This window comes from Symphalangus syndactylus, chromosome 3 (assembly GCF_028878055.3).
Source record: "Symphalangus syndactylus isolate Jambi chromosome 3, NHGRI_mSymSyn1-v2.1_pri, whole genome shotgun sequence".
Classification (NCBI taxonomy): Eukaryota; Metazoa; Chordata; class Mammalia; order Primates; family Hylobatidae; genus Symphalangus; species Symphalangus syndactylus.
The window spans coordinates 115346790-115370331 of NC_072425.2; positions in this window are offsets into that span (position 1 = coordinate 115346790).

Consider the following 23542-nt stretch of genomic DNA (forward strand, 5'->3'; position numbering starts at 1 on the left):
AACTAACATCATAATGACAGGATCAGATTCACACATAACAATATTAACGTTAAATGTAAATGGGCTAAATGCTCCAATCAAAAGACACAGACTGGCAAACTGGATAAGGAGTCAGGACCCATCAGTGTGCTGTATTCAGGAAACCCATCTCACGTGCAGAGACACACATAGACTCAAAATAAAGGGATGGAGGAAGATCTATCAAGCAACTGGAAAACAAAAAAAGGCAGGGGTTGCAATCCTAGTCTCTGATAAAATAGACTTTAAACCAACAAAGATCAAAAGAGACAAAGAAGGCCATTACATAATGGTAAAGGGATCAATTCAACAAGAAGAGCTAACTATCCTAAATATATATGCACCCAACACAGGAGCACCCAGATTCATAAAGCAAGTCCTCAGTGACCTACAAAGGGACTTAAACTCCCACACAATAATAATGGGAGATTTTAACACCCGACTGTCAACATTAGACAGATCAACGAGACAGAAAGTTAACAAGGATATCCAGGAATTGAACTCAGCTCTACATAAAGTGGACCTAATAGACATCTACAGAACTCTCCACCCCAAGTCAACAGAATATACATTTTTTTCAGCACCACACCACACCTATTCCAAAATTGACCACATAGTTGGAAGTAAAGCTCTCCTCAGCAAATGTAAAAGAACAGAAATTATAACAAACTGTCTCTCAGACCACAGTGCAATCAAACTAGAACTCAGGATTAAGAAACTCACTCAAAACCGCTCAACTACATGGAAACTGAACAACCTGCTCCTGAATGACTATTGGGTACATAATGAAATGAAGGCAGAAATAAAGATGTTCTTTGAAACCAACGAGAACAAAGACACAACATACCAGAATCTCTGGGACACGTTCAAAGCAGTGTGTAGAGGGAAATTTATAGCACTAAATGCCCACAAGAGGAAGCAGGAAAGATCCAAAATTGACACCCTAACATCACAATTAAAAGAACTAGAAAAGCAAGAGCAAACACATTCAAAAGCTAGCAGAAGGCTAGAAATAAGTAAAATCAGAGCAGAACTGAAGGAAATAGAGACACAAAAAACCCTTCAAAAAATTAATGAATCCAGGAGCTGGTTTTTTGAAAAGATCAACAAAATTGATAGACCGCTAGCAAGACTAATAAAGAAGAAAAGAGAGAAGAATCAAATAGATGCAATAAAAAACGAAAAAGGGGATATCACCACTGATCCCACAGAAATACAATCTACCATCAGAGAATACTACAAACACCTCTATGCAAATAAACTAGAAAATCTAGAAGAAATGGATAAATTCCTCAGCAAATACACCCTCCCAAGACTAAACCAGGAAGAAGTTGAATCTCTGAATAGACCAATAACAGGTTCTGAAATTGTGGCAACAATCAATAGCTTACCAACCAAAAAGAGTCCAGGACCTGATGGACTCACAGCTGAATTCTACCAGAGGTACAAGGAGGAACTGGTACCATTCCTTCTGAAACTATTCCAATCGATAGAAAAAGAGGGAATCCTCCCTAACACATTTTACGAAGCCAGCATCGTCCTGATACCAAAGCCTGGCAGAGACATAACCAAAAAAGAGAATTTCAGACCAATATCCTTGATGAACATTGATTAAAAAATCCTCAATAAAATACTGGCAAACCGAACCCAGCAGCACATCAAAAAGCTTATCCACCATAATCAAGTGGGCTTCATCCCTGGGATGCAAGGCTGGTTCAACATCCTCAAATCAATAAATGTAATCCAGCATATAAACAGAACCAAAGACAAAAACCACATGATTATCTCAATAGATGCAGAAAAGGCCTTTGACAAAATTCAACAGCTCTTCATGCTAAAAACTCTCAATAAATTAGGTATTGATGGGACGTATCTCAAAATAATAAGAGCTACCTACGACAAACCCACAGCCAATATCATACTGAATGGGCAAAAACTGGAAGCATTCCCTCTGAAAACTGGCACAAGACAGGGATGCCCTCTCTCACCGCTCCTATTCAACATAGTGCTGGAAATTCTGGCTGGAGCAATCAGGCAAGAGAAGGAAATAAAGGGTATTCAATTAGGAAAAGAGGAAGTCAAATTGTCCCTGTTTGCAGATGACATGATTGTATATCTAGAAAACCCCATTGTCTCAGCTCAAAACCTCCTTAAGCTGATTAGCAACTTCAGCAAAGTCTCAGGATAGAAAATTAATGTACAAAAATCACAAGCATTCTTGTACACCAATAACAGACAAACAGAGAGCCAAATCATGAGTGAACTCCCATTCACAACTGCTTCAAAGAGAATAAAATACCTAGGAATCCAACTTACAAGGGATGTGAAGGACCTCTTCAAGGAGAACTACAAACCACTACTCAATGAAATAAAAGAGGATACAAACAAATGGAAGAACATTCCATGCTCATGGTTTGGAAGAATCAATATCGTGAAAATGGCCATACTGCCCAAGCTAATTTATAGATTCAATGCCATCCCCATCAAGCTACCAATGACTTTCTTCACAGAATTGGAAAAAACTGCTTTAAAGTTCACATGGAACCAAAAAAGAGCCCGCATTGCCAAGTCAATCCTAAGCCAAAAGAACAAAACTGGAGGCATCACGCTACCTGACTTTAAACTATACTACAAGGCTACAGTAACCAAAACAGCATGGTACTGGTACCACAACAGAGACATAGATCAATGGAACAGAACAGAGCCCTCAGAAATGATGCTGCATGTCTACAACTATCTGATCTTTGACAAACCTGACAAAAACAAGAAATGGGAAAATGATTCCCTATTTAATAAATGGTGCTGGGAAAACTGGCTAGCCATATGTAGAAAGCTGAAACTGGATCCCTTCCTTACACCTTATACAAAAATTAATTCAAGATGGATTAAAGACTTATATGTTAGACCTAAAACCATTAAAATCCTACAAGAAAACCTAGGCAATACCATTCAGGACATAGGCGTGGGCAAGGACTTCATGTCTAAAACACCAAAAGCAATGGCAACAAAAGCCAAAATTGACAAATGGGATCTCATTAAACTAAAGAGCTTCTGCACAGCAAAAGAAACTACCATCAGAGTGAACAGGCAACCTACAGAATGGGAGAAAATTTTTGCAACCTACTCATCTGACAAAGGGCTAATATCCAGAATCTACAATGAACTCAAACAAATTTACAAGAAAAAAAAAACAACCCCATCAAAAAGTGGGCAAAGGACATGAACAGACACTTCTCAAAAGAAGACATTTATGCAGCCAAAAAAACACATGAAGAAATGCTCATCATCACTGGCCATCAGAGAAATGCAAATCAAAACCACAATGAGATACCATCTCACACCAGTTAGAATGGCCATCATTAAAAAATCAGGAAACAACAGGTGCTGAAGAGGATGTGGAGAAATAGGAACACTTTTACACTGTTGGTGGGACTGTAAACTAGTTCAACCATTGTGGAAGTCAGTGTGGCGATTCCTCAGGGATCTCGAACTAGAAATATCATTTGACCCAGCCATCCCAGTACTGGGTATATACCCAAAGGACTATAAATCATGCTGCTATAAAGACACATGCACACGTATGTTTATTGCGGCACTATTCACAATAGCAAAGACTTGGAACCAACCCAAATGTCCAACAACGATAGACTGGATTAAGAAAATGTGGCACATATACACCATGGAATACTATGCAGCCATAAAAAATGATGAGTTCGTGTCCTTTGTAGGGACATGGATGAAACTGGAAAACATCATTCTCAGTAAACTATCGCAAGGACAAAAAACCAAACACCACATGTTCTCACTCATAGGTGGGAATTGAACAATGAGAACTCATGGACACAGGAAGGGGAACATCACACTCTGGGGACTGTTGTGGGGTGGGGGGAGGGGGGAGGGACAGCATTAGGAGATACACCTAATGCTAAATGACGAGTTAATGGGTGCAGGAAATCAACATGGCACATGGATACATATGTAACGAACCTGCACATTGTGCACATGTACCCTAAAACCCTAAAGTATAATAATAAAAAAAAAAGAAACAAGATTAATAATGAGAAGACGGAAAAAAAAAAAAGATTGAGATCCCAGACATATATCATGTTTTCTTAAATTATGAATTATTATTCATCTTATAGAATTTTTTTTTTTTGAGACAGGTTCTCACTCTGTCACCCAGGCTGGAGTGCTGTGGCATGATCTTGACTCACTGCAAACTCTGCTTCCTGAGTTCAAGCGATTTTCATGCCTCAGGCTCTGGAGTAGCTGGGACTACAGGCATGTGCCACCACGCTTGGCTAATTTTTTTTTTTTTTTTTTTTTTTTGTATTTTTCATAGAGACGGGGTTTCACCATGTTGGCCAGGATGGTCTCGATCTCCTGACCTTGTGATCCATCCACCTCATCCTCCCAAAGTGCTGGGATTACAGGCATGAGCCACCACACCCAGCCTATGCATCTTATAGAAAATTATAATGTATAATAGACTAATATTTGTTTAACCATCATTCAACTTTATCAATTCTGATAATTCTTCCACATTTTCTTTTAGGTCATTTTCAAGAAATAAAATATTAATAAAACCATTGAAAACTAATTTATGCACCCCAATCTTGCGTCTAAGTATTATTATGCCAAATTTGCTTTTTATTGTACCCACACAAAAATACAATTTTATTACATGTCTATGTATTCCAAAATAAAATTATGTACACAATTATTTTTCATAACTAAAGCTTTATGTAGTCATTGCCATACTGTATGGATATTTTCTATTTTGTAAATGCTACTTTATAATCCTTTTTTAAAGTTGGCAAACATTTCCGTAAGTATTAAGAACACAGAAATTGGCACCGATTGTACAGGTTTAGCTTGATTTTTCTCACAGCAAATACACCCATGTAAACAGCACCTAAATCAATGAATACAATATTGCCATCCACAAAGGAGCTACATTTCTGTGTTCTCCAAATTTTTTCCATCTCACTCCTTGTCAACAGTAACCAATATCATGTTTCTAACACCATAGGTTTGTTTTGACTCATTTTAAACATTAAATGAATGTACTCATCTCATATGTACTGTTTTTGTTTCTTGAATTTTAACTGATATTGCACCGAACCGGAAGAATTAATGGAAGAGAATTGACTTTGTTACCATACTGACTGTTTCAAGCCATTAACATTTTCCCAGTTATCTATTGTGTTATACCAATCTACCCAACTTAAGTGGCTTAAGACAACACTTTATCTAGCTCAGGAATTCAATTAGAGTAAGACTTTGTGAAGACAGCTTGTTTTTCTTCAGTGTGGCTTCAGCTGGGGCCACTTCCAAAATGGCTGGTTCACATGGCTGAAAAGTTGGTTGATGACTGTCAGGCGGGGGAATCAGTTGATGTTGTATCTGCACCTCTCCATGGAGATGCTTGCTTTTTCTCCCAGTTTGGATGCTAAATTCCAATAGCATGTGTTCCTTGAGAGGAGAAGTAGAAGCTGCTAGTCTCTTAAGGTCTCAGCCCCCAACTGATAAAATGTTACTTTTGCCACACTGTGTTGCTCAAAGCATGAAGCGGAATAGATAAGACCTCTTCGTGGGAAAAGTATCTAATAATATGTGGCCATTTTATACTTTCATACAAATCTTTAACATATTTCTCCTAGGTATTTCATTTATTCCTAGGCATGTAATATTCTTAATGGTATCTATCATAAATGATACAATTTTGTAGAAAGTTGTATAAATGTTAGTTGCTGATGTGTGGAAGTATAAATAATTTCTAAACTACTTGTCTCATCAGCTGTGCTAAATATATTTATTAATTTGAATTGATTTTCTATATATTACCTTTGAATTTTAACATATATAGTAAAGTTGTCTTTAAATAATTAGAATTTCATCTCTTCTTTTCCAATCTCCATATAGATTTATTTGTACGTATAGGAAGACATATGTCAGTCACATTTAAGCAATCATTCTCTACCTCAAAATCACAAAGGAGGTTATTTCACTGACTCAGTCCTCAAGCACATTGTTAATAAGAAGCTGCGATAGCTGGCATGATTTACTCATTATGATCTCAGAAAGAAAGCTTTTGATATTTCATTATTACTTTTTTTTCTGTTTCTGTTTTTGTTTTTGTTCACTTGTTTATTTTAGGAGAAAGCTTTAACAGATTACATTTTCTTCTGTTGCTAGTTTGCTAAGAATTTTTGGAAAGAATTGGTGTTGAATTTGATCAGATCCTAAGTTTATTTTTCTTCTTATGCTCAATTATTGATTTATTTCCATATTAACTGAGGCGTATATTCACTTCTTGACCCTTTTTAAATTTTGTAGACAATTTCAACCCCATCCACATACTCCCCAGTGTTCACAAATTACCATGAAAAAATCTGTTGTAACCTCTCTCAGAGCCAAGCCCAAGAGAATGCATTTTCTTTGAAGTCCGTCCTCCCATTCTAAATCTTATATTTTTAGAGTATTTCTCAAAGATGCCTTTCTTCTCTGAATCTGCCCACACATAAACCTAAGACACATAATTTATTAGCAACCTGCAGGCACGGAATTACCAAGTTGTCCCTAAAACAGCTGAAGACCTTAATATTCTCATTTCTTCTAGATTTCTTACTCCTGCTGTTTTCCTGACCACAAAGAATTCTGTTTACGTTTTTGAAGGTCATTTAATTTTCCAAAATGGGTAGTTCTTTTTATTTTATTTTAAACATTTAGGTTTCTTCTGGAGGGAGGGATTTTTCAGCATCCCGAGTTTGTCAAGAAGATACATGGTTTCCCCAACCCTTCTTGTTTCAATGTTTCAATTTCTTCTAAGTTATTTTCGTTACAATTGTTTCCTTTTTTCTCTTTTTCAAGTTATGACATTCATCAGATGTCCCGTGATCCTTAGATGAAAGCTTTGTGTGCATGTGGCAGGCTCATCAAGTATTAAGCCTGATTGTATTGTCTGTCGTGCAACTAAACCATTTAATTGAAGGAATCACAACTGTCAATATCTTTAGGTTTTTATTCTTGAGCTCATTAGTTTGTAGATGCTGGAATACTTCAATATCCTTCTAGGAGGTACTAACTCAATACTACCTTGATCATTTTATTTTTCAGTAGTGTTTAAATGATATGACATAACTTGGACCAAGCCCAATTCCCTCTTTCTTTGGGATTACATGTTCTTAGGCTCTGGATTAAAAATAATCACCAGGCCAGGAGTGGTGTCTCAAGCCTGTGTAATCCCAGCACTTTGAGATGCCAAGGTGGGCGGATCACCTGAGGCCAGAAGTTTGAGACCATTCTGGCCAACGTGGTGAGACCCTGTCTCTACTAAAAATGCAAAAATTAGCCAGGTGTGGTGGTGCACACCTGTAATCCCAGCTACTTGAGAGGCTGAGGCAGGAGAATTGCTTGAACCCGGGTAGTGGAGGTTGCAGTAAACTGAGATCATGCCACTGCACTCCAGCATGGGTGACAGAGTGAGACTGTCACAAAAATAAATAAATAAATAAAAATAAAAATAATCACCGTTATTATGTTTTTGTCCTCCAGTTATACCATATAATTTCTAACCCTAAGAGCTAAAATATTAGAGCATTTTCTAGATGACTTTGAAGTACTATGCATCTCCTAAACTGAAGATTTGTTTATGAAAGTGCATATGTGCACAGTTATATTGAGGTTGTTGAAGGTACAGGAGTGAAATAATTCACATACTTCCACAGCGGAATAGACAAATTACACATGATTATGGTTTATGCTTTCTGCTCATCCTCATTAAGAATTGTCCCTATTATTCATATAATGTCCTAAAAGAGAAAAAATAAATTGGCTCCATAAGCAATCACTAGACCAATATAAAAACATTATTGTTGATAACATTATTTTTAATTGCTATTTCCAAGTACTTTTATGAATTTTGAATTTGACATTATTAGTACATTGTTGGGTATAAAGTTAGGTATATGGCCCTTTGGTGAACATGAGATCTTCGCTTTTGTTTTCTATTTTTTTTTATTTTTGAAGAAAACAGGCTGCTAGTAAAGCACCAGTTTTACATAATAATAAGTGACATTCCAGAGAAGAAGACTCTTTTAAGTTTTCATATTTCTCAACATAAGGTCTGTGCTTAGTCAATTCTATTAAAAGAAAAACTTTAGACATATTAAGCTTAACAGAGTTTAATTGAGCAGAGAATGATTCGCAAATCAGGAAGTTCCCTGAACCAGAACACGTTCAGAACAACTCCTGGCTTGCCACATGATTGAATAATATTTATGGACAGATAAAAAAAGGGACTTACAGAAAGCAGAAATGAGGTACAGAAACAGCTGAATTGATTAGGACTCAGTATTTGTCTTATTTTAACACAGTTTGAACAGTTGGCCACTTGTGAGTGCTGAAACTCCATGAATGGTATGAGCAATCTCTTTACATATAGTGTCAGTTTACCATTAACTATGTATGGAGAAATCTTTAGGCTGAACTTAAAATATGTAAGAAAGTGGCTTTGGACTAAACTAAATCAATAATTCATTCTGCTATAATTATTTCTTTTTCCTCTGCACATTATTCTTTCCTTCTGTTCATAAAATATCAGCATTTTTTAATTTCTTTATATCTTTTTCATTTTAAAGGTGATTTCAACTGGATATTTAAGCAAAATCCTGATTACTCCCCTTGGAAAACATCAAATATTGTTCTGAAATTTCTTCTGAAATCTGCTTCAAACCCGCAACGCTTCTTTTCTAGTGCCTCATCTAACTTTTAAGAATCACAATGGCAAAAATTATGTCCTATCACACCCAGACATATATATGTATAATCTAGTATGTTTCCTTTTACAAAATCTTGCATATATGGGTTGCTAGTGTAGCTTACATAAATTCATAAATATAATACTGAAAACTTTTCTGTAAGGACTATGCCATGTATTTCAAATAAAAAGAAATTCTGATAGTTTTAGGACAACAGACTATCATTTTGTCATAGATGAGTATATGACCCATGAGTTTAAAGGACCAAAGAACACAGGCTAAGACCCATCATTTGGTTGGATTTCTTTTTTTTTTTTTAATTTTTATTTTATTTTATTTTATTTTAATTTTTTTTTTATTATTATACTTTAGGTTTTAGGGTACATGTGCACAATGTGCAGGTTTGTTACATATGTATCCATGTGCCATGTTGTTTTGCTGCACCCATTAACTCGTCATTTAGCATTAGGTATATCTCCTAATGCTGTCCCTCCCCCTCCCCCCACCCCACAACAGTCCCCAGAGTGTGATGTTCCCCTTCCTGTGTCCATGAGTTCTCATTGTTCAATTCCCACCTATGAGTGAGAACATGCGGTGTTTGGTTTTTTGTCCTTGCGATAGTTTACTGAGAATGATGGTTTCCAGTTTCATCCATGTCCCTACAAAGGATATGAACTCATCCTTTTTTATGGCTGCATAGTATTCCATGGTGTATATGTGCCACATTTTCTTAATCCAGTCTATCGTTGTTGGACATTTGGGTTGGTTCCAATTCTTTGCTATCGTGAATAGTGCCGCAATAAATATACGTGTGCATGTGTCTTTATAGCAGCATGATTTATAGTCCTTTGGGTATATACCCAGTAATGAGATGGCTGGGTCAAATGATATTTCTAGTTCTAGATCCCTGAGGAATCGCCACACTGACTTCCACAATGGTTGAACTAGTTTACAGTCCCACCGACAGTGTAAAAGTGTTCCTATTTCTCCACATCCTCTCCAGCACCTGTTGTTTCCTGACTTTTTAATGATGGCCATTCTAATTTCATTTCAGAAAGTTACTTGGCTTTCAGATGTACCCTGCAGGTGCAATCCCCACCTACCTCCAATCTTTTAGGATCAACCTCTTCAGAGAATAAACTCCTTGTTTATTCTAGGATGGGGAGGAGTAGTCATCTAGACACAGGTGGCAAGGAATTTGCCTGGATTCTGATGCTTGTTTTTTAATTTTTTTTTGAGACACAGTTTCAGTCCATCATCCAAGCTGGAGCACAGTGAAGTCACAGGATCCTTAGGGTGTCACTTAGCCAGCCAGAAACCTTAGTGGCCAGTGGCACTTTTACCCAAGTTCTGCTTGGGTATGCTAGGCTTGTTCTGCTCACTTGGCCTAGCAGGGTGCACTCAGCTCATGCTACCGGCCCAGATCCCATGACTGCCAAGGGTGAACCAGGTGCAGAGTGGTAAGGGGTGTATGAGCAAGTAGGCATGGGGTCGAGCCCCTGGACATAGCCAGGCGTGCTGGCTTTGGCACGGCAGGCAGCTCCAGGTGCTGGCATCAGTGCTGAGTTCCTGTGAGGCTACAGCTAGACCAGGCATACTACAGGCAGCTTCCACTGCTAGCACTGGGGAACACAGTGGCATCCAGAAGCTTGGAGATGCCAGGAACTGCAGAGCCCCAAAGAGGGTGTCACAGCCCTGGCTCAGAGAGCTCCTAGGTCAGGGTTCCCCAAAGGAAAGCAGTTCTCTTCTTCTCTCCTCTTTTTCTCATCACCCACAATGTGGCGAGTGAGAACTGTGTTTCAGCCCTATTTGTGTTGCAGCTCTTTGAGTCCTGCCATTCAGTGGGTCCCGAGTTCTTGTCCCATGTGCAGGAAGAATGAGATAGGCAGACAACTGGAGGGTGAGTAAGGCTAAAAGGTGTTTTATTGAGTGACAGAACAGTTTTTAGGAGGCCTGAAGTGGGTAGCTCCTTTCCATAGGCAGGTCGTCCCAGCAAGTTCACCTCTCAGCACAGAGGAGACCTGGAGGGTGTAGCTCCTGTCCACAAGCAGGTCATCTGAACAAGTGTACAGGTCTCAGCTGAGAGGAGACCCACAGTGGGTAGCTCCTCTCTGCAGGCAGATTTTCCTGACATCTGTCAGAGTCTGGCTGAGTCCAGGTTTTTTTTGGGTTTCAGAGGGGAGGAAGTGCATGCTGATTGGTCCATGGGCAGCCATGGCAGGCAGGGGAAAATCACCAAAAGTTCTTACACCAGTCCACAGAACTGTAGCTCAGCCCCCAGACTTGAGGCCATCCCTGAGGACCTGCTTCCTTCCACCCAAGAGCCTCTCTGCCATCTGCCACCATTAACCTGCCATTCACAGTGCCCAGGCTCTTTGTGCCAATGGAAGCCTGCAGGCCTGTGCCAAGCTGCCCTCAGCCCTCCCTCAATCTCCCTCCCATGCTCATCAGTGCCCAAAGTCCGGAGGGAGCTGCGGAAGCATAGGGATGATGCCACCAGGGAGCTGGAGAATCAGCACTAGTCCCAGTGCACACACACCTGGCCGGGTTGTGACAGCACTTGGGCTTGGCCACAACTTTCCTTCAAAATCTGAGCAGGTGCCAGGAGCATGTAGAGACTAGGCAGTGGGAGCATGCATTTTGAAGCCTGCAGGGCCAAGGGGTTTCCTGGGCCCCGATATCACAGGGATGCCGATGTCCACAGTCAAGGCTGGGCACCTTCAACTGTACCCAGGAGCATGAGGCCCCTGCCTTACCAACTCAGAAGGGGATGAGGCTCCTGCCTGTTCCCAGCTGCCTCTGGCTCCATGGAGCTTGCATCCCTGGCCACACCTCCTATGCTGCAGCTGGCGTCTTTGCAGCAGCCACTCCGGACAGGCTGCTGCTGCCGTCAGTGGCATTATCTCTGTCCATTGAAACCTCTGTCTCCCAGGTTTGAGTAATGCTTGTGCCTCAGCATCCCAAGTAGCTGGAATTACAGGTGTGTACCACCATGCCTGGCTATTTTTTGTATTTTCAGTAGAGACAGGTTTTGCCATGTTGGCCAGGCTAGTCTCAAACTCGTGACCTCAGGTGACCTGCCTACCTCGGCCTTCCAAAGTGCTGGGATTACAAGCATTAGCCACTGTGCCTGGCCCCTTCTGTTGCTTCTTTTATGGATTTTCAAATACTCCTATGTTTATCACTCTACTTTCAATGGTTCTGGTTTCCAAAATTACTAAAGCTGTTTGAAGTCCCGTGGTATGGATGAACCAACTTCTAGGATCCCTTCATTACTTGCATGTTTCATCTTTTTGCCAATATTCGATTTGCTATTACCCATATAATTTCCACCCATGAACATTTTGTTAATATTTGTTTTTTTTTCATTCTTGAGAGAGAGAGAGAGTGTGTGTGTGTGTGTGTGTGTGTGTGTGTTTGTGTATTACCCTTTATGATTTTCAGTGCTGCCTTCCCTCCAGGGGGAAGACAGAACAGTTGAAGTAGCACATCTGGAAATGTAACAATATTTTCTTTCTAGTCCTATGAGATGCTCTTTTCCATTTCTGTACAAGCCTGAGCTTCAGAAATATCAAAATTCATGAAGCTTCCTGACTAAGCCTTACTGCTGTTACATTTTTATTTTCTATAGGCAATGCTATCTTTATTTTTTCTATTTTTTACATATGAATATAATTGCTCATAAATATAATTTTTGTGAGGAATATATTTTGAGTCTTGTATCTTTCCATCAAATCAAGCAGTATTATGTTACAGAGTTTTCATGAGGACTTTAAACTTTTCTAAAACATCACAGCTACTAATCCTAAAAGATGTACCAGAAAGATCATAACATATATTCCATATTACACTGTGTGTTAAACATATATTTTTAAAATATGATATTTTAAGTTATAATTTTTTGGAAACACACACACACATATATATATACACATACAGAAGTAAACTATATATATATATATATACACACATACACATACATAAGTAGAAAATTTGGGAAGGGTATTCATGCACTAATAGAGCTGTGAGGGGTAAAAAGATGGAGGAGAAAAGAAGGGAGAGATGGGAAATATCAATTCTAATTTTAAAAGGAAACATACCAACAATAAAACACCATTCTGTGTCTGTGCGTGTATCATAGAAATGTGAGAATTACCAATAACCTGCTAATAGTGAGCATATCTGTGTGGTGAGATTTCATGTAATATTTACCTTCTTCCTTGAACTATTCTTATTTTATATCATTTTCTGAAAACAAATTATTACATATTTTTACCTGAAAATGGTTAGTTCTACAGAAACACAACCAGATACGTTACCAAGCTCCTTCTTGGTATTTTATAAAATGTATAATATACATACTATTCATTTTTTCTGAGGTTTTTGTCATCTGCGAATAGTAGTAAAAATATCAGAATGCTTTCTTTAAATATAGACTGATACTTATTTTGTTCATGTTTTCTACAAATTTGTATCACTCTTTTGCCCAGATTCATGGAGTTATGACCCACTATTTAAGTGAGATGAAGGCAGTCCCAAGAGTCACACCGGCTTTGATTCAATCACTGGCAAAATATTAGCCCCTGCCATAAGCACACACTAAAATAACTACGCTAATTTTCAATTGATAAATTGTAATGAATCTTATTTTCCTACTGCTGTGTATCATTGAGAATGGAATAATGAAAATAAGAAAAAAACATTTAAATATAAAGAGGAAATGCTACATAAAGAGCATAAATTAGAAAAAAATATATATATATAGGTATGTGACATCTTCTACATGCCAAAGGCTATCTAAGCACGTATATTGTCATTAATAGTCTGAAGCACTTATGAGAATAATATATCCCTTATGAGTGTTTCTTTTCTTTTTTATTAAAGAAATTAAGGGACAAACAAGTTAAATAAATTTGACAGTTATGGTAGCTGAGCTCTATATGAATCTATAGTGCAAAAGCATTAAATAAGTTGAGGAAAGGGTTTAGACCTAAACACAGGAGAGTCCTGACAAGGTATAATTAACATTATTCAATATATGAAGCCATCTAAATAGGAGCATATCTTTATTTTCATGTGATTGTTGATTACTATATCTGAGCCACTCTAGATATGTGAGGAAAGTACCAGGCTACAGACTGAAATGAGACACACACTTGCATCTAAATCCTGGTTTCTTTTATGTGACCCTGAGAACACTAAGCCACTCTAGTCAAGTTTCATACAAATAACATTAGACCTCATCTATAACATATGACTGTAAAAATTAAATTACGATTCATATGGAAAATTTTCCCAAGCCAGTATTTCTTCTTAAATGCTATCAATTCATATTTACTGTTAAACTCCTCTTTTTTCCTAGAGAAAAACAAGTAAATAAGGCACAAGTTTTATCTTTAACTTGCTTAAGATATTGTTTATTTCTTCTAAATTTAGAAAAAAAATGTACACAAGATACAATGGCAGATTTATCTCTAACATTGGTAGAATTGGCATTTGATTATTTAATGCATTGAAGAGCACTATTTAATATATTTCTGCATTTAATACAATTAGGCTAATGTGCTTGGCACTAGGGATAAAAATGTGAATATAAAACACCATATTTTGATGTAACTTGCAAACTGATGGGGGCAGAAAACAGTTGGTACTGGCCTAGGTGTTAAAACTCCAGCATCTCGTGGGCAATGACACATATGCAATTAGTCTCAATAAAGGAGAGATGGAATAGGAAACCACATGCAATGATGAGAGAATAGACAGGTGCAGGTAAATGGCATTATTTCTTATTTTCAATAATGAAAATAATAAAAAAACTTATTTAAATATAAAGAGGAAATGCAACATAAAGAGCATAAATTAGAAAATATATATATAGGTATATGACATGTTCTACATGCCAAAGGCTATCTAAGCACGTATATTGTCATTAATAGTCTGAAGCACTTATGAGAATAATATATCCCTTATGAATGTTTCTCTTCTTTTTTATTAAAGAAATTAGGCGACAAACAAGTTAAATAAATTTGACAAAGTTATTGTAGCTGACATTATACCTTTTATTATATTGTCTATTCCTATTTTGGTAACTATGAGAGGTTGCAAAATGAAAAATTTTAGTAGGCAGAAATGTTCCATACTACTAATCCTTTTCTGATCACTAAGTGTTCCTCAATCACTCACCAAAATCGCATGCTTCACGTGAAATTTATTAAGCTGCTTTGAAAATTATAATCTTGGTTCGCAAACCTCACAGCTTTGGCTTGCTTGATTACTCCAAATGTGCAACAATTCCCTTCTTTTCTCCTGCTTACATTATTTCATGGGCAACTTTTCAACCTAAAGTCAAGAATTCAAACTGCTTATAAATAGGAAGGAGCAGCATAATTCTGCTTTTCCACCAATCATTGATGAACTCAGCCATATTTTCTTCTTTCTCTGCATGTTCTCAATATGCTTTCGATACTGTAGATTAATTTTTTTTCCATTCCATCTCCACTGCTGATATGTTGGTTGGCCTAATTCCCCAGCAGGTGATCGAGTTTTATTACTTAGTGACTATTTAGTATTTGGACTGTTTTCAGATTGTCCTAAGCATCCACTTTTAAGAATTGTGCTATGGGTAGTCTTAATACAAACCTCACATACGATGTTTCTTGAACTCTTTCATTAGATCACCAGGAAAGGTAAATTATTGTATTCAGGTATCCAAGAGACCTTATTGTTTTCTGTATTGAAGAAGAATGCCCTATCTCGTGACCTATCAGAAGTATACAATTACATCAATTTGGGGGGGTGCAATTTTAAATGGAGGAATAACAACATGGCTTATTCTGCACATTTAATGACATCGTTTGTTTGGTTCCTGACTTGGTTCAAGGGCAAGCGGTTAGCCCAGCTAGACCCTGAGCACGTGCTCTTATAAATCTTCCATAATACACTCCACTGTTATCCTGAACTGGTGATAATAAAAATACTTTTAGTAATCGCATGGATGAACTACTTCTAATGGCTATGTAAGTACTCTATTGCATTATGTAATTAATGCATGATTACCATGACTTAACGGATAATACAGTTTTGGATAAAGCAAAATTTAAAAATGAGTTGATTTAAATAAAATGTTAAATAATAATAAAAGTCGTAGAATCATATAACAGAATTATGAATGTGCTGCTCAAGTAATTGACACTTGGAAAAATCAGCTGTTATGTTTACCCATCTTTTTCCACTAAATCAAAAGATTCCTGCACGTTAGATCTCTTGATTCCTGTGGCCTCTAGACCATGTTAAGTCCTTATTCACAACCACCACTCTGTACTTCTCTCTCTGAAACCTCATCCAGGGTCTCATTATTGATTTGATAACTTTTTTCCACTTTAGGTTCAATGAACATGTATAGTATTATGTCTATCTTATACTCGCTCCGATTTAGTAACTGGGCCATGGGAGGCTTTAACATTTGTTACATGAATAAGCCGGAAATGATTCATATTTCACAGGGTTTCAATCATGGAAAAGGCAAACTCTGTAAAAAATAGGATTTACATGACAGATAATCAGCATCGATCTTTAAAGTTATTATTCTGGGTCTTTTTAAAAATTATTATGGCTGCTTTATTGTATATAATGCAAAAATGCTATTAGTAAATTTTTTGTTTTCTGCTGCTCCTTTTTGTTGCTAAGTAGATACCAGATATGCGTGTTGGTAGGTTTCAGATATGGGAATGGAGATCTGGATCTGTGTTTCAGATTCAAGGCTTCAGAAAATTGGATTTTCAAAATAGAGTGAGACACGCTTTGGGTTCCTTGGCATAAGTCAGAATAGAGCTACTAAGAGGTGGCATGGGTGGGTAAGGTAAGAGGGTAAATGAGGGAATCAAAAAAAAGCAGAGATACAGTATAGAATGGCAAGCTAGTGAACACTACTGATGGGATTGTTCAGTGATCATTTGGAACAGGTACATCTGATCCTGAATTTAAAGTTTACTTTATTTCTACAGTTCAAAGCCATTGTATATACTTAATACTTTGTATACATTGAATTTTGTCAATAAAAAAGGTTAATTAAAGAAAGGCACTGGATCTACCCAATGCAGTACAATGGCAGCAAATCTGGTATTATTGGAAGATTGATAGACAGAATTAATTTAGACAAAGCTGGAACTTAGGGTCCAGAAGGGGCTAAGATAGCTGCCCATCGTCATATAAATCAGAGATATTGTGAGAAATTAAGAGATATTCTAAAATTGTACAATGGATTTCTAGTCATTTTTATGTAGGTATTAAGGGTAGAATAATCCAACTCAATTATTTAACAATAATTGTTGAATAATAATAATGAATTATTAAACAATAATTCAATATTTATATACAAATTTATTAATCTAGTATTTATGTTCATCTTTTTAATTTTTACAAAATGGTGATATAAGTAAAATTTTTTGCTAGCCTTCAAGTTCAGTTCATCAGCTAATAAAAAAAGGAGAGAAGAAGTGATCCATTTGATCCATTTGTTATACAATTGGATCAATTGTATTGGATCAACTGTATTGGATCAATTGGGTATTCTGTTCAATAAGTTTAACAGATATCTACCAGGAGGTCTGTTTTATAACATACGTATAGTGAATTAATCTAATCTAAAAGTTAAAAGTTAGCTATAAGCATCAGTCCACGTTATAACATTACATGGATTCAAAATCAGTTGTGTATTTTTGATGGAATTCCTTAGAGTTAAGGTAATTTTTATTTATTTATTTTTAATTTGTGAAACTGGCTTTATATATTTAGTAAAAGTTATGAAACCAATCTGGATAGACAGTGTATGTGAAAACAGAGAGAGGTACTTGGGGCAATGTTTATGGAGAGTTAAGGAAGGAGAGAGAGCAGTGAGACATTTAATAGTTATATGGGATTTATTAATACTAATTATCTACACTACAATAGTACATTGAACACTAGCTTGGAGTATAAACATAACATAAAGGAATGCTACTTTTTATTTTGGATTCAACTCACAAAAATAGAAATTTCAAATTGTTATATTCAGATATTTTAAGGGGACTTTTCCATCACCCGTAAGGTGAAATTTCACCCGTAGGGTGAAGTTATCCTTTATACTTGCTTTAATCTCAGCCTTAATCTCAAAAAGCTTACACAGTGAGGTAGAATTTGAATGACAACACAGATCTATGAAAATATTAGGTACACAGAAACTTAGAAGCCATGTTAAAAGATCCATATATATATATATATAAGTTTATTTTACATGGCTGAAATTAATTTATTTTCAACTTTAATCTGACTGATTCATAGTCACAATATTTGTCTTTTTGGGAGGGCTTCACAGTGCCATATAAAATATTTATATCCTTTTTTCTTCATATGAATCAAAATTATCACCATTCCTCTTCTCACTAATTTTACAAATGAAACTGCATAACTAATCCATAGCATTTTCAGAGAAGAAAAATGACTTGACACACAGCAGGAATATGCTCACCTGACAAGCCATCACTCTAAAGTTTCCATTAGCTCAATCAGAAAATGGCTTTAGAGTAAAAAAATATGAAGCCTTGGAGTCTATTACTCCCATGGCTATAGTTTGGCAAAGTTGCAGAAAAAAATCATTTTTTTTTCTCACAGCCTGATAATATTCAAACTTTTTCAATCACTCCTTAACGGTTAGCATTATTTTCTCACCTGGAAAAACAAAAATAAAACAGAGATGAGGAGAGAGAGAAAAGGTGTGGGTACAGGAATAAAAGGGAAAGGAGGAGTGTAGAGGAAAAGATAAAACAGACGAAGGGAAAAAGGAGGAAAGGATGTCTCTGGCTGCTGAGAAATAATAATAAGAGGTAGTAACACTGGTAAAAGTGGTGTGTTTGTGGTAATTTCCAGTGTCAACCAACAACTTACAGACCTTCTTGGAATGAGAAATGATTGGTGAAATTGATATAGTAACTTAAGAAAAAATGAAACATTTGATAACTAGAGTAAGATAGAATTCATCAAATGGATGTTATTTGTAGAGCTTCTTCAATGGACTCTTCTTTCTGTGCTGCTGTGTGCTGGGTTTATTCTGTTTCACACTCTCTATAAACTACGAGAGGTTTTATTCGCCTTTTTTAGACAAGAAAAACAAGTCTCAGATACGTCACCTTCTTTGGTTTGTATTCTCGGTAATCACCATTAATCTCTCTTGTCCATTATCCACCTTTCATTCAAGATACTTCGCTCTCCAGATGACTGATCTCTATGGACTACTTCAAAGGGATCTCTCACACTTTGATTTCTGTTTGGGTTGAGCCAAAGGAAGACAACAGAGGAAGATCAGTAAACAGTAAGAAAGAGAGGACAGAGTAAATGGTCCTCCTGTGCTCTCTCTGCTTGGCTGCTTTCTTCTATCTAAGTGTGCTTTCTGCTATCTAAAGCCACATTTCCTACCTTTCAGCTCCTTCTACAGCTATATCCCCCTATCTGGATTACATTATACTCCCGCTCCCACTTTAACAGGCCTAGCAGTGACAAAAGTTCTCCAATATTTGTAACCTTTGGAGACCTACACAATCTTTGTTATTTCTCTGTCTCTCTCTCTCTTTTTTTTTTTTTTTTTTTTTGACGGAGTCTGGCTCTTTTGCCCAGCCTGTCGCCCACGCTGGAGTGCAGTGGTGCTATCTCGGCTCACTGCAACCTCCGCCTTCTGGTTTCAAGTGATTATCCTGCCTCAGCCTCCTGAGTAGCTGGGACTACAGGTGCGTGCCAGCACGCCGGCTTTTTTTTTTTTTTTTTTTTTTTGAGACGGAGTCTCGCTCTGTTGCCCAGGTTGGAGTGCAGTGGCATTATCTTGGCTCACTGCAAGCTCCGTCTCCCGGGTTCATGCCTTTCTCCCACCTCAGCCTCCTGAGTAGCTGGAACTACAGGCGCCCACCACCACACCTGGCTAATTTTGTTTTTGTATTTTTAGTAGAGACGGGGTTTCACCGTGTTGGCCAGTATGGTCTCAATCTCCTGACCTCGTGATCCACCCACCTAGGCCTTCCACAGTGCTGGGATTACAGGCATGAGCCACTGTGCCTAGCCCCTTTTTTTTTCTTGATATGGTTCCTACCATTTTTTAAATTAAAAAACAAAAACAAAAACAAAACAAAACAAAAAAAACTTGTTCCTAACGTCTCTTCAATTAACTCATAACAGTGTGAAGTCACTTTCTATTAGGAGTCATCTACTAGTTGACAAAGCCAAGATTTAAACCCAGGTTTGCCTATAAAACCTAGAATTTTTTTTACCAGCCCACAACCTATTGGAAAATTATTATTATTATTATTATTATTATTATTATTATTATTATTATTATTACTGAGACAGAGTTTCACTCTTGTTGCCCATACTGGAGTACAATGGCGTGATCTCAGCTCACTGCAACTTCTGCCCCCGGGTTCAAGCAATTCTCCCGCCTCAGCCTTCCGAGTAGCTAGGATTACAGGGATGCACCACCACACCCAGCTAATTTTGTATTTTTAGTAGTGATGGGGTTTCACCATGTTGGTCAGGTTGGTCTCGAACTCCTGACCTCAGGTGATCTGCCCACTTCGGCCTCCCAAAGTGCTGGGATTACAGGCGGAAACCACCACACCTGGCCTGGGAGATTATTTTTAAGGACCATTGGCCTGACAGTTATGTTTATTTTAAACCCTTCAATTAGTAACTGTTTTCAATATTTTAGGATGATCATCTATTTAATGAAGTTCATGTTCCCAGAAAAATAAATAGTGACATAATTGCTTGAAGGCATTTATTAGAGATTTTGTGCCAGGACTAGATTCACACAATTCAGTAAGTAGGTTTGTTTTCATTGTTTCCAACCCCATATAGGCTAACTTATCTATCTTAGCCAGCATTCCTAGATTGTTCATAGCTCCATGCAACTTTTTAAATAAATGTGACTCTACTGGGGCATCTACATATGTCTTCTGGAAATAGTCAACCGGTTGGGCGTGATGGCTTACACCTGTAATCAGCATCTTGGGAGGCTGAGGTGGGTGGATCACAAGGTCAAGAGACTGGGACCATCCTGACCAACATGGTGAAACCCTGTCTCTACTAAAAAAAAAATACAAAAATTAGCTGGGCGTGCTGGTACGCACCTGTAGTCCCAGCTACTTGGGAGGCTGAGGCAGGAGCAATCACTTGAACCCGGGAGGCAGAGGCTGTAGTGAGCCGAGATCACACCACTGCACTCCAGCCTGGGACAGAGCGAGACTCCGTCTCAAAAAAAAAAAAAAAGGTCAACCTACTTATTGTCTTATACTACACAATAGCATTAAGGATGCATTTTTAAGCCAACATAAATGAGGGTATAATTGACTCCAAATCAGGCAGATTATGAGCAACTTGGAAGCAGTCAACATGCACTTCATGTCTTTTAATCCCAAATGTTTAGTGCTACATTTGGCCTACAATGAATGTTAATAAATAAATTAATAGACGATGTATTCATAATGGAAATAATGTATATTCTTATTTATGTGATTAATCTTCTCTTTAATAATGCCAGACACTTCTGATTGCTCTTCTGCCTCATTGATCGCTCATTCCTCATCTCAGTTGCTGACTCCTTCTCTTTGATCCACCTTCTCTTTTTAGACAAGCCTCCTAGGCTCTACAATCTCCCCTTTCAAGATAATTTAAGATTTTTATTTTTGTGTGTGTCACATGGATCTCTTTGGTAGCCTGGTAAAACATCAGGATTCATTCTTAGAATATTGTTTTTATGCATAAGATATATAATAGGGATAAAGAAAATCAAGCATCAAAGTATATTTTAAAAGGTAATACTCAAGTAATATATGTGCTTCTTTATCTATTAAATAGGAAAATCTCATGGTATGCCTACTACTACAATAAATTTGAAATCAATTTAGTATAAACCACATTCTGAGATATCAGCAAGCACTAAAACAATAGCTATAATTCCTGTTGGTGATCATTATTATTATTATTATTTTGCTTTTGGTAATAATTAAAAAAATGCTAGTTAATTAAGCTTGGTAAAATAGAAAATGCAAACATTTCCATTCATATTAATCTTTGGATTCCATCTATATCCATTTATCTTTTGTTAAAATCTCTAACTTAAATGGGTTATTCAGTATCATGATGGGAAACATATCTATATGCTAAAGGCTCACAAATTTATATCTGTGTTTCAGACTGCTCTCTAGAGTTCCAGTGAAGCTGGGCTGTGTTTCAGGCATCTGAAATTTACCGTAGCCAAAACAGAACTCTGGAATTATTCATTCATGTCATAAAATGATCTCTCTTTTAATTTTTTTCACTATTAAAATAAAGCCAAGAAAAGGCAAAACTATGGCACTGTTTTCTCATTTGCTCAATTTTTGCTTAAAGCTGGCCGCCTTCTTAGTCATTACTTTACCTTATCCTGCCACATCAAGTTCATCAGACAAAATTGTCAGTTTTACTAAGGTCCGAATGTTTTTTACCCTAGTCCAAGCCTGGTAAGTTTTCATCTGGATTACGCTAACCTTTTTAAAACATTTTTTTCTTCTTGCAGTTACTGCCCCTTAGTACTTTTTTTCTAAGAGCAGTCAGAACTATCTTTAAAATATAAATCAAGTGATGGATCCATCTCTGCCTCTTTCTACAAATTTTGGTTGTTTTAATCACTCTAAGGTCCATCCACACCTGAGAGTCCCTTTGTTCCTAGAATACATCAAGCTCTTTCCTATTTTAAGGATACCCAATATGCTCCCACCACCTCAAAACCTCCTTCTTTCTTTTAAAATAATACAAATATCATCTTTTTAGAGAGGTCATTGTTGATATCCTACCCAAAAGAGTAAAATCATGTGCAGCAGTCACTCTTTTAAACATTATCCTTCAAACACAGCATCTGTGTAATAATGACACATACATAAATGATGATCGATAGATAAACTACATATTATGATTTTATTTACTTGTTATTTATCTGTCTTATCCAAGAGAATAATTGTTAAAATGTATGTGTCTTTCATTGAATCTTTATTGCCTAGTAGAAAGTCTATCATACACTAAAGAGTTAATAATAAATCCCTGACTCATTGATGATTCATAAGCAGTAAGCTTCCCTAAACCTTTGTTCAGCAATATAATTCCTTCCAGATAAGAAACATTAGGAGATATACCTAATGCTAAATGACGAGTTAATGGGTGCAGCAAACCAACACGGCACATGGATACATATGTAACAAACCTGCACATTGTGCACATGTACCCTAAAACCTAAAGTATAATAATAATAAAAAAAGAAACAGTTTGGAATTATTTTTAATAATCCTAATTCAACCTTTTTTAAAAATGCCATAATAGGCTGGGCGTGGTGGCTCATGCCTGTAAATCCTAGCACTTTGGGAGGCTGAGGCTGGTGGATCACCTGAGGTCAGGAGGTTGAGACCATCAATTTGGAAGAAATTCTTTCCATGCACATTTAAAATGGTTTCACTTGATATACTATTAACTTGTGTTTTCTCATTATGAATTTCATTTTGCTTCTCTCTGTTTACATTTCTTATCTTTATGCTTACTTACATCAGAGTCCTGCCCTTGCTAGTGTTATCCTTTCTTTTCCAGTCAAAACAAGTTTGTTTGGGGAAACCACTATCAAACACACACACACACACACACATTGTCAGATACACCCACAATGCTTTATCTTCTGAACTTATTCATCTTTAGGTGTCATTCAAGAGTCGCCTCCT